This window comes from Cornus florida, unplaced genomic scaffold (genome assembly GCF_030987335.1).
Source record: "Cornus florida cultivar Cherokee Brave unplaced genomic scaffold, ASM3098733v1 CherokeeBrave_3.0.0_Hap2_Chr06, whole genome shotgun sequence".
In the NCBI taxonomy this organism is placed as follows: domain Eukaryota; kingdom Viridiplantae; phylum Streptophyta; class Magnoliopsida; order Cornales; family Cornaceae; genus Cornus; species Cornus florida.
This window is the reverse complement of record NW_026775576.1, coordinates 13672146-13686715: the sequence shown is the minus strand read 5'-3', so window position 1 is coordinate 13686715 and position 14570 is coordinate 13672146. Positions and strand designations below refer to the sequence as shown.

At 36.9% G+C, this 14570-nt stretch overlaps 2 pseudogenes; one reads left to right on the top strand and one right to left on the bottom strand.

Annotated features, from left to right (window-relative positions):
• Window positions 1–1564: 1564 nt before the first annotated feature.
• Window positions 1565–1663, top strand: LOC132315390 (small nucleolar RNA R71; annotated as a pseudogene).
• Window positions 1664–13134: 11471 nt separating this feature from the next.
• Window positions 13135–13232, bottom strand: LOC132315442 (small nucleolar RNA R71; annotated as a pseudogene).
• Between the last annotated feature and the right edge of the window lie 1338 nt (window positions 13233–14570).

Sequence of the window (14570 nt, the reverse complement as noted above, 5' to 3'; positions counted from 1 at the left end):
TGACTTATAATTGAATTTGTTATGAATTTTCAAAGATGGAAGTAAAATGCTGCATCTGAACTGTTTACTGTTTAGAAACTTCGGAACATGACACAAATGTGCATTCACTTGCATGGTCATGGGGTTAAGGTTAGAATGGAAAAAGGAAGTGAAAGTTCAATAAAAATGATTTTGAAAATCGGATAACAGGGAGGTGCCTTGTATCCGTGAGTTAGGAAAGTGGGATTGATTCAATGATTTCAAAACCGGACAAGGAGTTGCCTTGTCTGTGCAGTTAATGGAAATCTAGAGAAGACGTAGGAGTTGCCTATGCATAATTGTGTCACTAGGCCCCAAATGATTACAAGGAGTTGCCTTGAATCAGGGATAGATGTTCAATTCTCTTCTCGTGGTACAGGGAGAAGCTCTGGCCGGATTACATTAACTTTTTGTGATGGAAATTGGATTTTTGGGAAGTGAGAAGTGTCTGTGGCATTAGCATTAGCATCCGCATTGCATGGCACTTCATTTATTATCCTACATGACATTATTTCTTTCCCGAGTTTTTATGATTCCATTATCCTTTGTCTATTCTTTGTTTGGATTCACGGAGGTATTAAGGAGTGCGCTTTAGGCAATTCCTGCTGAGCTGTGGTTGCTCATTCCTGTTTTATTCACATCTTTTCAGGTTATAGCATGAATGGTGTGGAGGGTGTTCCTCCTCAGCTGTAGACCGTGCCGGGGCTGGTGTTGTTGTGTTATTTTTCGCATAATAGACTGTGTTTTGTATTATATTTCCTAGAATTTTCCTGCATGTAATAAATTTTCTTTCAGACTTTAAAACTTTATAGTTTTAATATTTACATCTTATCTATTTATTTTCATTCTTGATTTTATAAATAGAAATAGATAGGTGGATGTGTGGTTCAGACAGGTTACAGGGATATTCAGTGATTTTGAGACTGTGATTATTTGTGTGTTGTGTTCACAATCCAGACTACGGTCTAGGGGCGTGACAGTACTTTCCTTGAAAACCGCCTTGGGATGGGTTTGAGCCCTCTCCTTGGTTTTTCCAAGAGAAATTCGGATGATTCCTCCAACTTGGATTATAGTTTGTACCATAAGGATTGTTCTCTTGGTTCACAAAAGCTGCATTGACTTATTCATTAGGTTCATTTTGCATTTGTCCGTGAGGACAATGAGAAGTAGAATGAAGAACACTAGAACAAGTCATACATGTTTCATTTGATGCACGATGAGAATGGTTAGGGAAGGAAGATACTTGGTTCGCCGAGTTTTGGTTATTCAAAAATTGATCAAACCTTTGAGATAAAGACTTCATTGGCGGCTAATTTATTTGAATGGTCTACTTGATGTAAGCCAACACTCTTCCTACCTTGTGAATTTCTACCATTCTTGGATGATAATGTTCTATGCAAAGAATTTTCACTCATGCTCTCATAAAGACGCCATACGTCATCCTCATGCCTATCAATGTATGAGCCTCCCATGGAAGCATCAACCATACCCATATAATTGTCCTGATAAGCTCTCAAAGAAATATTGAACTAATTGCCATTTGGGCATGTCATGATGTGGACACTACCTAAGCAACTCATTGAAGCGTTCCTATGCCTCATGAAACGTTTCTTCATCCCCATGTGAAAATTCTCGAATTGAGGTTATCATGGCATTGGTCTTAGAAACCGGATAGTACTTCTTCAAGAACTCATGTTGCATTTCTGCTTAAGAAGTAATTGAAAAAGGCCTAAGATTGTTAAACCAATACTTTGCCTTGTCTTTGAAGGTGAATGGAAAAAGTTTGAGTCTTAAGACCTCTTCCGGCATGTCCGTATATTTTACAGTGGAACATACTTCAAGAAACTCATCAAAATGCTTGTAAGGTGTTTCACTTGGAAGTCCATGATAGTTGGGAAGCATTTGAATGGTTTGTGGCTTAATTTCATAATGATGTGCTCTAAATGGAGGCAATTGGATACATGTCGGTGCATTATATTCATTAGGCACATAATGGTCTCTTAAAGCAAGTGATGGATTAGCTACTTGAGGTGCAACATGAACACCTTGGTTTTGAATTCCTTGATTGATGATGGGAGGTTGTGGAGCATACATTGACTTGGTATTCTATATGGAGCTTAGCCTTGTCGTTGTGGTGGTTGGTGAATGTATGGCCTAGGCATGCCTAATGGTACTTGTATGTTCTCATTGTGCACATTTGGATGAAGGATACCTAGTTGGTCTATGTGACCAAGGTCCTCAACATGATCACTATTATGGTCATTCATTGATAGATTAGTTCTATTTGAACTTCTTCTTCCCCTAGGATTTCTAACAATAGATTCAAGATACAAATCTAAAGGACAAGAGTGGGTCTCAATGAACGACGACCATGCATGCACAATGTGAAAACACATAAACACAATGAATGAACAAGCACTTCAACTTCACAACAATGCAATTAGACTTCTTCCACAAACACTTACTTCATACTCCCATGCTTTAACAACAATGATGCAAAGAACAAATAAAATTGCCTCCACGCGGGCTCACGATTTAACTAAGGGATTGAGTAAAGAAAGTCTTACAAAGGTCCTTTAGCACTTCAACTCAAAATTTAAAGCTTAGCTTTGCAATTTTTTTTTTAAATTTTTTTAGCTTTTTACTTTCTTTGCTTTGCTTGAATGCTCCTTTGCTTGCTTCCTCTCCAACAATGCACCTAGTCAAGAAAGAACAACACAATAAGTAACCAAAAAGAAAAATAAAAATAAAGTAAAGACACGATCAAAAGAATACTAACCCTAATTGATTCCACAATTTCGACATTGCCAAATCAAATCAATCCCCGGTAACGGTGCCAAAATTTGACGACGGCCGCTTGATATACGTCAAAATAATGTAGTGAATGTGCGATTCAAGAAAAGCCTTTTAGGTCAAATTTAAATTTATAAAAACCACTATGACCACTACTACTAATGTAGCTAGGGCGAGTAGGGATCATCCCAAGGGATTGTAAGGGTCGAACAAGGTTGTGGAATCGCTATTAGGGCGAGTAGGTCGAGTGATCAAACAATTGGTTGATTGGTTGATTAGACTAGAGAGCAACTAAATTAAACTAAGTGATAACAAAAGAATGCAACTAGAAGCAAATAAGAGAGAGAAGAGTCTTGGGGCTTAGAGATCACCACCAAGCAACGCATTTCTATACCACTGACAAGTGACTAATGAGGGCAAATGGTGTGTTGCAATATTGGTGTATGTGTGTGTTTGGTTGATTCAACAATCAAGGATTTTTAGTTAAACATTTATTGTCTAAACATCATGTGAAAGGCATAATATATCTAAGCAATGAAGCATATATTGTCTAAACAACATGTGAAAGGCACAATAGATCAAAACAAGTCATTAATCCTTTCATTAAGCTCATAATCTAAATACAACACAAGGTTAGAGACATATGCTACTTGTATTCAAAATCATGGATCATCAAATAACAAGCATGGATTGTCCTCCCATTTAACACTACACTACAACTACACTACATCTACACTACTAACATGAAATAAACTAGGGGAGAGGCACAATCCATCAAGGAATGAGTATGAACCATCAAGAAAATCACAAGAGCATTCCATTAAGCACTATGTTTTGACAATCTGTAAATCTATAGTATCAATACATATAGACATGCATCAATAGCACAAAATCTGGAGACAAGCACATAAACATCTATTCTAACATACATAGACATATGGATAGAATGAAATGATTAATTGAAAGCATTTAACCACATAAATCATTGAACAATGAAGATCTATATATATCTAAGTGTCAAAACATTAATTACACACACTAATCCCTCAATAATACACAAGATTAAGATATAGAAAGTATGCTTGGAACTAACTCTAGCCCCAAGAGGATGTCTAGCCACTCATGGTGACGTTGCTCCAACCCTCAAGGGCTAACTCCATGGAAGAAATCTGCTCCTTGTTGATGAAGAACTCCAATGGTGTCTCTAGCCTCCTCCTCATTTTCTTCCTCCCTAAAGCTTGCCTCCTTTGAGAGTAATCCCTATAATTGTATATCTATCAAAAAGTGCATCATATTCCTTTTATAGGTAGGTCAAGTGACACACTAAATGAGCTAGGGTCGTGCAAAGAATATTCTCTAATGATTGGATAGAGGACGGATTGAACAAGACGGCTTTATAACTTTTTCGCACTGGAGGAAGTTCAATCGATCGAGCCTTGGACTTGGATCGATCGAACTTGGCTGAGATCTATCGAACTGAGGCTGGATCGATCCAACTGGTTGAGCTTTTCGGGAAAAGACAAATCTGAGATATTTTGGGAGATATTTTTAGGAAAAGGACAAAAGTGGTTTGTGGTTGGTACAATAGTGGATAAGATCAATAATTTGAATAAAGACAAAAGTGTTAGATCAATCGAAGGGTGGTGTTGGATCGATCAAACTTTGGACTTTCTGCTTTGGGTCAAGGTTTGGATCTATCTTAAAGTATTGAGATCGATCAGTGTTCGATCAATCGAACCTTGAAGTTGGATCGATCGAACTTTGTTGCTTCCCACCTATGGCTTTATTTGCTTCTTTCTTTTTCCACTTTGCTCCTTTCTTTGTTTAATCCCAGAATTGCTCTAATTAAACTCTTATTTAGCTGAGTTAGCTTATTTTCGGGATAAGTACCTGAAAATGAAAATAATACGAAATCAATCTACAACGGTAAAGTAAGATAGATAAAGAAACTAGAATGCCTAAGCTTAGAGGGTTTCAATACGCACTTTTCAGCGCTCATCATCCACTTTGAGACTATGGTTTTAAAGAAGGGTTTTTGTGCAATTGACCAAACTTGTGTGTGTTGACCTTGGTGTAAGACCACATAGTGAGTGGAGGATTTCTATTTCCTCGACTCACATTCTATCACACTTGATTTCATCATCTCCCTCTCTTGTAGAGACAACCCTAGCCTCCATGGAAGAAACTTAAAGCCTTAAGCTTTGACCTTGTTTTTTTTAGAGCCTTCCATTGATTTACAAGCTTAACCTTGGGAATAGTTTTTGTTCTCCTTATCCTCCTCTACATAACCCTTAATGGGTTTGCCAATTTATGTTAATTTGCCTTGGATTCTGGAGAGACTCTTCTCTAGTGAGGTAGGGGGTGTTATAATTTATTTTCTAAGTAGTTTTAATTGCTTTTGTAGTGAAATACAAGTTGTATGCATGTTTAATATCAATTTGAGAAATTAATGATTAATTACGGCTTGCTTGTAACTCACTTTAGACTTGATCTTTGTTGTATATTAATTTGATTTAAATGAGTTTTCAAATCTAAAGATTTGATAAAATTAAATTAATTTAAATTCTACTAAATTGTACCTTGCTTGCATTCCATTTTTGACTTGATATATGGCATGACCATGACCTAGTCCTTGTTATATATTTATTTAGGATCATTTGAACAACGTTTGAAAAATTAGAGATTTAATTAATTTCAATTAATTAAAATCTACATGATGATGTCTTGCTTATTTTACTCTTTTGATTTGATATATGTAATGAGCATGCTATATTGTTTAACATATATTAATTTGAGGTTATTTGGAATTGATTTGGAATCTAGAGACTTTTCATGTTAGGTTGATAATCTCTTGAAATATAATATGTTCAATTACTTTATGAGGATATTACTAATTAGATGTAGAATTAGTCCTTGTGGCATCTTGAAATGGTAATTAGACATAGCATGATATAGAATATTATGAACTTGCATAACTTGTTTAAATATATCTTGTGTAGGTATATAGCTTGTTAGAATATTACAATTGTTTACCTTGAAAGCTAGTTACTAAATTGAAGCTTATTTAGTACTTGTGGCTTAGGATGGTAATGTGGCTCAATTATTGTAAAATATTCTTGATTTGTGTATAAATTACATATTAAGGACATGACTTGTCATATGCTATTTAGACTTAAATTCTAAGACATGAATTGTGTGGATTCAACCTTACTTGTGCATGGAATGTTGTAACTTGCATTTGATTTTGTATAAGTTTTGAACTTATTGATTTTGAAAAGCTTGTGAGGACATAAATTATGTGATGGCTAGGGTTTGGCTCTAGTACGGAGACAAGATCTTCTAAGTCATAAGTGCTCACTAGGTGGTACCTTGTGGGTTGTAATTACCCGAAAATACTTGCTTGGTCTAGAGACCGCATGTCCTTGTCTTTATACTATTTGATTTCGCATTTAATTTCAAGTTGTTAATCATGGATTACTAGTAGCTTGAGAATTAATGCTTACTTGGATGTTTAAATCCTATTTAGTATACTTGAACTTGTATACTTGTTCTATGAGTTTAAATTTCATTTAGTATACTTATGCTATGTATACTTGTCTTATGTGCAATCCTATTAATTAGTATACTTGTGTTGTGTACTTGATTTATGAGATTTCCACATTAAATGTATACTTGTGCAAATATGCTTAGACATTGTATGACTTGTCTTAATATGGTTTAGTATACTCGAGCATGTATACTTGTATGCCGTAGTTCATTTCAATTGCATAGGTACTTAGGATGCTTCCTGAGTGTCATCTTGACATAGACGTTAGGTGGCATAAGCCCCTTTGACTTGTTTCACCTTAAGATGATAATATTGTAAAATGCTAGGTCTATGCATGTTCATCTCCTACCAGTAGCTTTATGTTACTTACCCCAAAGTTATCGGGGCATTGTTCAAGTACAAAGACTTGGTTCGTGATGTTCATCATTGCTGGGATGATTTTGGACTTGAAGGTTTTAATTTTTGTAAAAGTTGGCTTGAAACGCCACTTGTAGCCTTATTTGTCAAAATGTGTATATTTGATTCCATATATATAATGTATATGCAAGTACACTCTTTGCAATGTATTTGACATGTATGAGATGAGGCTGGAGGCCAATGACATGTAATTTGTATCTTATGTAATTTTTGACTTCATGAAATATTATGAAAATATTGAAAAATGCCAAGTTATTGTTTCATCATGGTTGCATCGGGTGTTGGAATTCCATTTTCATTCTTTCATAAGGTCTCATTAATCATGTATAAAGTGTGGCCAAGGGCCAAACTGTCATTTGAAACCATTTCATAATTTTGGATTTCAAAATTTCCATTTCAAGTTTATTTTAACCTTTTTGGCCGTCCGGGGGGAGGGGGGGTCGGATTTTGACTCGGCCATTTTTGGGAGTCACGGACCATTCCCATGCTCAAAATCACTATTCTGCGTGCATGATCTTTTTCATGAAAAACACTTTCATTGGTGAAATGGGCCTCCTATGGACTCATTTCACATTTTTGTTGAAAAATTCGGCTTAAGGGCATTTTGGGAATTTCTTTTGGAAAATAAATTCCAGTCTTGACTCTGTCACATAGAAAATGTGATTTTGGGGGGAGTTTCTTCATGAAATTTTTTTTGGAAAATGTCATCTTGGTCTCGAAAACCGCGTCCCAGACTCATTTTTCTACAATTTCACTATTTCTACTGTTTGGGTTCAATTCTGCCTGAGTTGAACCGGTTCAGAGGGGCTAAACCGGTTGAAGGTGTGTTTGGTCTAGCATGTGCATACTATCCATGTTGAACTAGTTCAAGAATGTTGAACTAGTTCAACTCTTCCAGAATTTGTTTTGCAGGTTCAGCTTTGGTCTTCCAACTTTGAATTGACGTAACTTCTTTGTTTTAACTCCAAATTGGTCCGTTCTTGCGTCTAAATTGACCGCATCGAAGAAGCTTTCCAATAGTACCAATTTCAGTTTTCGATTCTTTTTCTAGCTTGAGATATCCTTGTTTTAGTGAGAGGGTGTCGGATTTGGTTCGAACCGGGATAGGGTTCATTTGGGTTTTCTCTTTCTTTGGCCTTGGGACTTCATGTGAAGTTACCAAAGGAATTTTTTGGTTGTTTTTGACCTCATTTGACTTGTTAAAAGTTGGATTCCTTCCTCTTAGGGTAAAATGACCATTTTACCCTTGCTCCTTCTTTCGGTGGGTTTTGATACCCTTATCTTCGTTTTGCTTCCTTTGAGCCTCAAAACTCCTTAAAGGGCCATTCTTATGTTTAAGGGATGACGTACATCTCTATGGACTTGTTTTCATTTTACTTCTGCATTTTGGATCTGCTTTGGGTCATCACAGGACACACTGAGTTGAAAAATCCAAGGTCGTTACAGGTGGTATCAGAGCTCCTAGGTTCAAAAACCTATAGGCGACGGGTTTTAGGTGTATGCCATGCTTTGTTGCAATACTTTATGTGTTTATATGCTTCATGATAACATGTTTTGGTTTGATATCATGTTTATGTGCTTACCTGTTATATGTGGCATGTCGTTGTTTAACATGATTTTATTCTAATGTAAAGAGTATGACATATGATGTATGCTAGATTAGATTTATATATGCATAACTGTGTTGCATATTTGGCATGACATGGGATTGGTCATTTGAGGCACGAGTTGAGGTTGATGGTGATTGTAGTCACAGTTTCGTGGTAGTGTAGGTTGTTGTCGACTTAGCATGGGTTTTGAGGTAGGTAATGAGACACCTTTTGTTTAGGCTCTCGTGAGGTGAGTCATTTGGCGTTGTTGTAGTATTGGATTTCTTGGTTTTGGGCTATGATGAGGTTATGGACCTCTTAGGCTCTTTGTTTGTTTAGAAAGGTTCCTCTGAGATTGCAATTCTCGTGGGCGGGTACATTTGTGGGCGGGTGCATGGCACTGTCATGCTACTGTACTGGCTAGCTACGAGTGTAGTTCGGATGGAATCAGTGTTGGTTTTTGTTCCGATAGGCGTAATCCTTTTGGTTGGCGATGATGTGAGTTTTTGTTTTAAGCGTCTAGTGTTAAGACGGTGATTGATGGTTGTTTTGAGAACGATTTTGGAGATTGATTTAGTTATTTTTGGTATAGCTATAGTTGTCATTTTCTTTAAGTTCTCCTTGTGTGATGATGCTTTTGGGATTAAGTCAATTGATTGTTGTTTCGGGTAGAGAAAGCATTGCATTGTTAGAGTCTTACCACTGTGGTAAAGACTCATATTTGTTTTGAGACAGGTTGTTGTTGCTTTTTTTTTTAGTCAGTTTATGGCTAGGACTGGTCTTTCCTTTTTCCAAGACATTCTAGGACACGATGTCTATAGGGTTCATTGTTGCATTATTTTATCTTCTACAGTTTTGTTGACTACCATATTAGTAGTATGATTTATGATATTGCAATGCCTGAGTAGGTGGAAGTGTATCCACATTTGTCTTCTGGTTGTGTGACATTAGCATGCCTTACATATATGCTTTGAGATGCCAAGTTGTTGTTGTGCTTTCATGACATGCTTTTGTGATACGTGGAGACGCCAAGTTGTTGCTGTGCTTTAATGAAATGCTTTTGTGTTATGTGGAGACGTGCCGCATGTACCCTTCATTTTATCTAAGTGAGTAGATTTACTTATTTGGTAGTTCGATTCCTTTTCATATGCATGACTTCCATATTTGGTTTTCCCTTTTGTTTCCTTCGGTCGCACGTTGTTTGTGTACCAGTTTCTGCAATGGTCTCATTTTGAAATTCCTTATAGAGGAATTGTCACATTTTTTTTGTCTTGAGCTGTCCACTTCCCTAAGGTGGGAAGAATGCTCCATTTTCATGCTTGTCGTGTTGACACTTGTGGGAGAATAGGGTTTCTCCTCTTTTCTTGGTTCGAGTTAGGGACTTCACAAGGAGTGAGTCTCTTCTCTTTGTTGCCTTGTGCACGGTTTTGAAGTTGGTTGGTCCGTGAGGATCACCATTGTTGTCTTGAGTCCTTGGTGAGGATTTGGTTGATTTTGGTCTACTTACTTCCATGTAGGGATGAAGTCTTTGACCTTGTTGTCTGTCCTTTCAGAGACAGAGTCGTGGTGTTGTTCTTTTTAGGACTAGTGGTTTCCTTTCTTTCGTGTCTTCCCTTGGGGAGTTTTGCCATGGTTGTTGACGGGTTGTGGTGCTCGGTGTGAGTGGATTGGTATGAGATCATTTTACAGGGACTTGTGTCCATTTGATTGAGGATTTGGTTAACTCGTTGTGTGAGTTTGACATTGTTTAAGGATTTCTTTTGGAAACTTGCTTTGGTTTTAGAGACTTGGATATGGTTGACTCTTAGGAGAGTTTTTGGAGGATCACTGTTGGATATGGCTTGTTTGTGGAGTTTTCTCATCCTAGTTATGACTAGGCGTGGTCTTGAGGAATCGTAGTTCTAATGGTTGTTTATGGATGAAAACTGAGGAATTTTGATTTAGCTTGGTGTTGACAAGCACAGTTTTAAGAGATTCATTTTATGGCCTTAGTTTTCAGGATTTTGATATGTGTGCCACTTGGTGGACTTGTTTTTTTTTTGAGGATTTAGTTATCCATTATAGGGATTTTCATCCAATGTTTAATTACAATGAGTAGTCTTGTAGTTGATCTATTTCAGGATGACATTTAGGATTTTGGAGACGCTGTTTTGCTTGTCAGGCTTGGGATTCGTGATTAAGGTCATTGATAAGGGTGTTTTGCAATGTAAGAGTGTGATGAGCGCTGAAAAGTACGCATTTAAACCCCTTAAGCTTGAGTATTCTAGGGCTTTTATCTATCTTACTTTCCTATTTTAGACTAATTTCGTGTTATTGCCTTTTTTAGGTGCTTATCCCAAAATAAGTCAATTCAGCCAAATAAGAGCATTAAAGAAGTTAACTCAAGTTGTATGGAAGAAAAGAGTAAAGTGGAAGCTAAAATGAAGCAAAATGTGGAAATTTAGCATGTTCGATCGATCGATCGAAAGTTCATTCCTACCATGGAGATAGCCCTTGAGGGTTGGATGACTACTTCAATGAGTGGCTAGACATCTACTTGGGGCTAGAGTAGCCCCTAAGTTTGCTTCCTTGACTTAGTTCTTTGTATATTTTTGGGGATTTCTTTGTAACAATGTTTTGATCTTAGATTTATATATATATCTTGTGGTTTCTACTTGATGTGTACGGATTAATGCTTTCAATTGATTATCTATTTCTAACCGTATGTCTATGTATGCTAGAATGGATGATTTATGTGATTTTCTCTAGATTTAGTGGAATTTATGTACGTCTATGTGCATGGATGAAGTTAATCTTGAGATGGTCAAAACATAGAGGTTAATTGTACACTCTTACAATTTGTTTGATGGGTCACACTTGTTTCTTGATGGATTGTACCACAACTTTAGCTTACTTAGTTTAATTTCATGTGTTTAGTGTAGATGTAGTGTAGTTGCTTTAAATTCATGGATAGGTGGACAATCTACCCTTGTTCCTTGGTGTTCTATACTTATGAATGCATTAGGTGTATGTTTCTAGATAGTTGTGTGTGCATAAATTGTGGTTTCATTGAATAGATTTTGGTCTCATTTGATAGGTTGTGCTTTCCATTTGATTTAGCTTGACAATCTATGCTTATTTGCCATCTATGCCTTGTTTCAATTCATGTCACACACATACACACACAAGTTACAAGTCATTTCCCCATTAATGTATAATTGCTAGTGTCTAGTGAAGTCAAGCTTAGTGGTGAGCTCTAGTACCCCAAGTCCTCCCTTCTATATCTTTTTCTACTTTACTAATCATTGAATTTTGTTTACTTTAATTTCATTTGCATAATAGCTTAATCAATCAATCCAACCATCTTTGATCACTCGACCTACTAACCCTATATATTGTTTCCATTGCAAAGGCACCCATAATCCCTTGGGATGATCCCTAAACACCCTAGCTATATTTTTAGTTAGAGGTAGTAGTGGCTTTTATAAATTTAAAACTTAGCCACATTGCACACTCACACTCTTAGTTCATATCCTTGCAAACAATTTGGTGCATCAATATGGCACACACTAAGTTTTTGGGCCCGTTGCCGGGGATTTAATTGGCAACGCCGTGTTTTAGAAACAAATAGGAATTAGTACTCTTTTGATCGTGTCTTTTCTTTATTTTCTTCTTAGTTACTTATTGTGTTTATTCTCGATGGACTAGGTGCATTGAGTGAAGTTAAGCAAAGGAGAATTCAAAGTAAGGAGCTAAGCAAGGCAAAAGGACTAAAAATCTAAAAAATTGCAAAGCGAAGCAAGGCTAGAAAGTTGAAAGTTAAATTGAAGTTGCTTAAGAACCCTTTGTGAGATCTTTCTAACTCATTCTCTAGTTAAATCGTCGGTCTGCGTGGAGGCTTGTTTTTCATTTCTTAGATAAATCGTGAGCCCACGTGGCGGTAATTTACTTTTCTTTGCATGTTGTTCAAGCATGGGAGTATGGGATCAATGTATGTGAAGATTTGTTGATTTTTTGTGAGGGCGAAGTGTTTGTTACTTGCTTATTTCTTGTTATTGTCTTTGTTAGTGCATGCATGGTCGCAGGTCATTAAATCATACTCTTGTCCCTCTTAATTTTCATCTTGAATCGGTTGTTCGTAATCCTAGGGGAAAAGGTAGTTCTCATTACTCCATTTCATCAATAGAGGAGCAAAATAATGACCATGTGGAGGACCTTGGTTATATAGACCAACAAAGCATCCTCCACCCTAATATGCATCATTAAAACATCCAAGTGCCATTAGGCATGCTTAGACCATTCATTCCACCACAACAACAAGGCCAAATTCCATTGGGAATGCCTCAACCAATCTTTGCTCCACAACCTCCTATGGTTCAAGCTAACCACGGTGTTCGAGTAGCACCACCGGTTGTAAATCCACCTCGTGCTTTAAGAGACCATTATGTGCCTAATGAATATAATGCACCCACTTGCATTCAATTGCCTCCATTTAGAGCACATCACTATGAAATCAAACCACAAACCATTCAAATGCTTCCCAACTATCATGGACTTCCAAGTGAAGAACCCTATAAGCATTTGGATGAGTTTCTTGAAGTGTATTCCACCATGAATTACACGAATATGCCAGAAGAAGTGTTAAGACTCAAACTTTTTCCTTTTACCCTCAAAGATAAGGCAAAATATTGGTTCAACAATCTTAGGCCTTTTTCGATAACTTCTTGGGCAGAAATGCAACAAGAGTTCTTGAAGAAATACTACACAGTATCAAAGACCAATGCCATGAGAACTTCCATTCGTGAATTTTCTCAAGGGGATGGAGAAATGTTTCATGAGGCATGGGAAAGATTCAATGACTTGCTTAGGAAGTGCCCACATCATGACATACCTAAGTGGCAATTAGTTCAATATTTCTTTGAAAGTTTACCGGATAATCACAAGGGTATGGTTGATGCATCTATGGGTGGTTCTTATCTTGATAAGCATGAAAATGATGTGTGGCAATTGTATGAAAGTATGAATGAAAATTCCATGCATAGATTTTTGTCTTCTAAAAATAGTAGAAATCTAGGCGGAAGGAAGAATGTTGGCTTGTATCAAGTTGACAACTCCAATGATATAGCCGCCGAGATGAAATCCTTATCTCAAAGGTTTGATCAATTTTTTATCAACCAAACTTCAGCAAATCAAATGTCTTCCTCCCCTAATCATGTTCATCATCGTGCATCTAATGAATCATGTACGACTTATTCTAGTGTGTTACATTCTACTTCCAATTGTCCCCATGGACATGTGCAAAATGACAACCATGAGCAAGCAAATGCCATTTTTGTTAACCAAGGGAATAATCCCTATGGCAATCATTATAATCCAAGTTGGAGGAGCAATCCGAACTTTTCTTGGAAAAGCCAAAGGAAAGGCTCAAACCCTCCCCAAGGAGGTTTTTAAGGAAAGTATGTTCCGCCTCCAATGCAAAGCCAAGGTTCCCAAGGTTTTAGATCATCGTCATTTCAATCACATGGCAATCAATTCTCTAATTCTCATTTTCCAAATGAATCATATTCTCAAGGAAACTCTAGAAGTCCCGCTTTTGAAGAAAAAGTTTTGACCGTTTTAAGCACTCTAGAGGCGAACACTCAATTGCTTCATTCTCACTCTCAATCCATTGCTAAGCTAGAAACCCGAGTAGGGCAAATAGCTAGTACTCTAAATGTTAGAGAGAATGGGAAAATGCCTTTGAATGCCCCACCAAAGCAATAATATGTTGTGGAGACTCATTCCTCATTGAAAGGTCCCACAATTGAGCATGTCAATGTGGTGACAACATTGAGAAGTGGGAAGATTGTGGACAACCAAGTAGGTATGTCCAATGAAGAGAGTAAACCGGTGCAACCAAAAGTTGACACCCGTCCTATTTCACATTTTATTCCTCCTTCATTGCATGTGCATGATCATCATGTTGAGAAAGCATTGAAAAATTATTTGAAAAAGGAGTTGAAAAATTCTTGTGTTGATGATGTTTCAAAGAAAGATTTTGAAAGAGCTTTTGAGCCAAGAGCTCCATTTCTAGATGCCTTGAAAGGATCCATTTATCTTGATAAACAAAAGACCAAGACCAATGAAATCATCGAAATGTTTAGGCAAGTGAAGATTAATCTCCCACTTTTGGATGCAATTAAGCAAATTCTGGCTTATGCCAAGTTCTTAAAAGATCTTTGCACCCA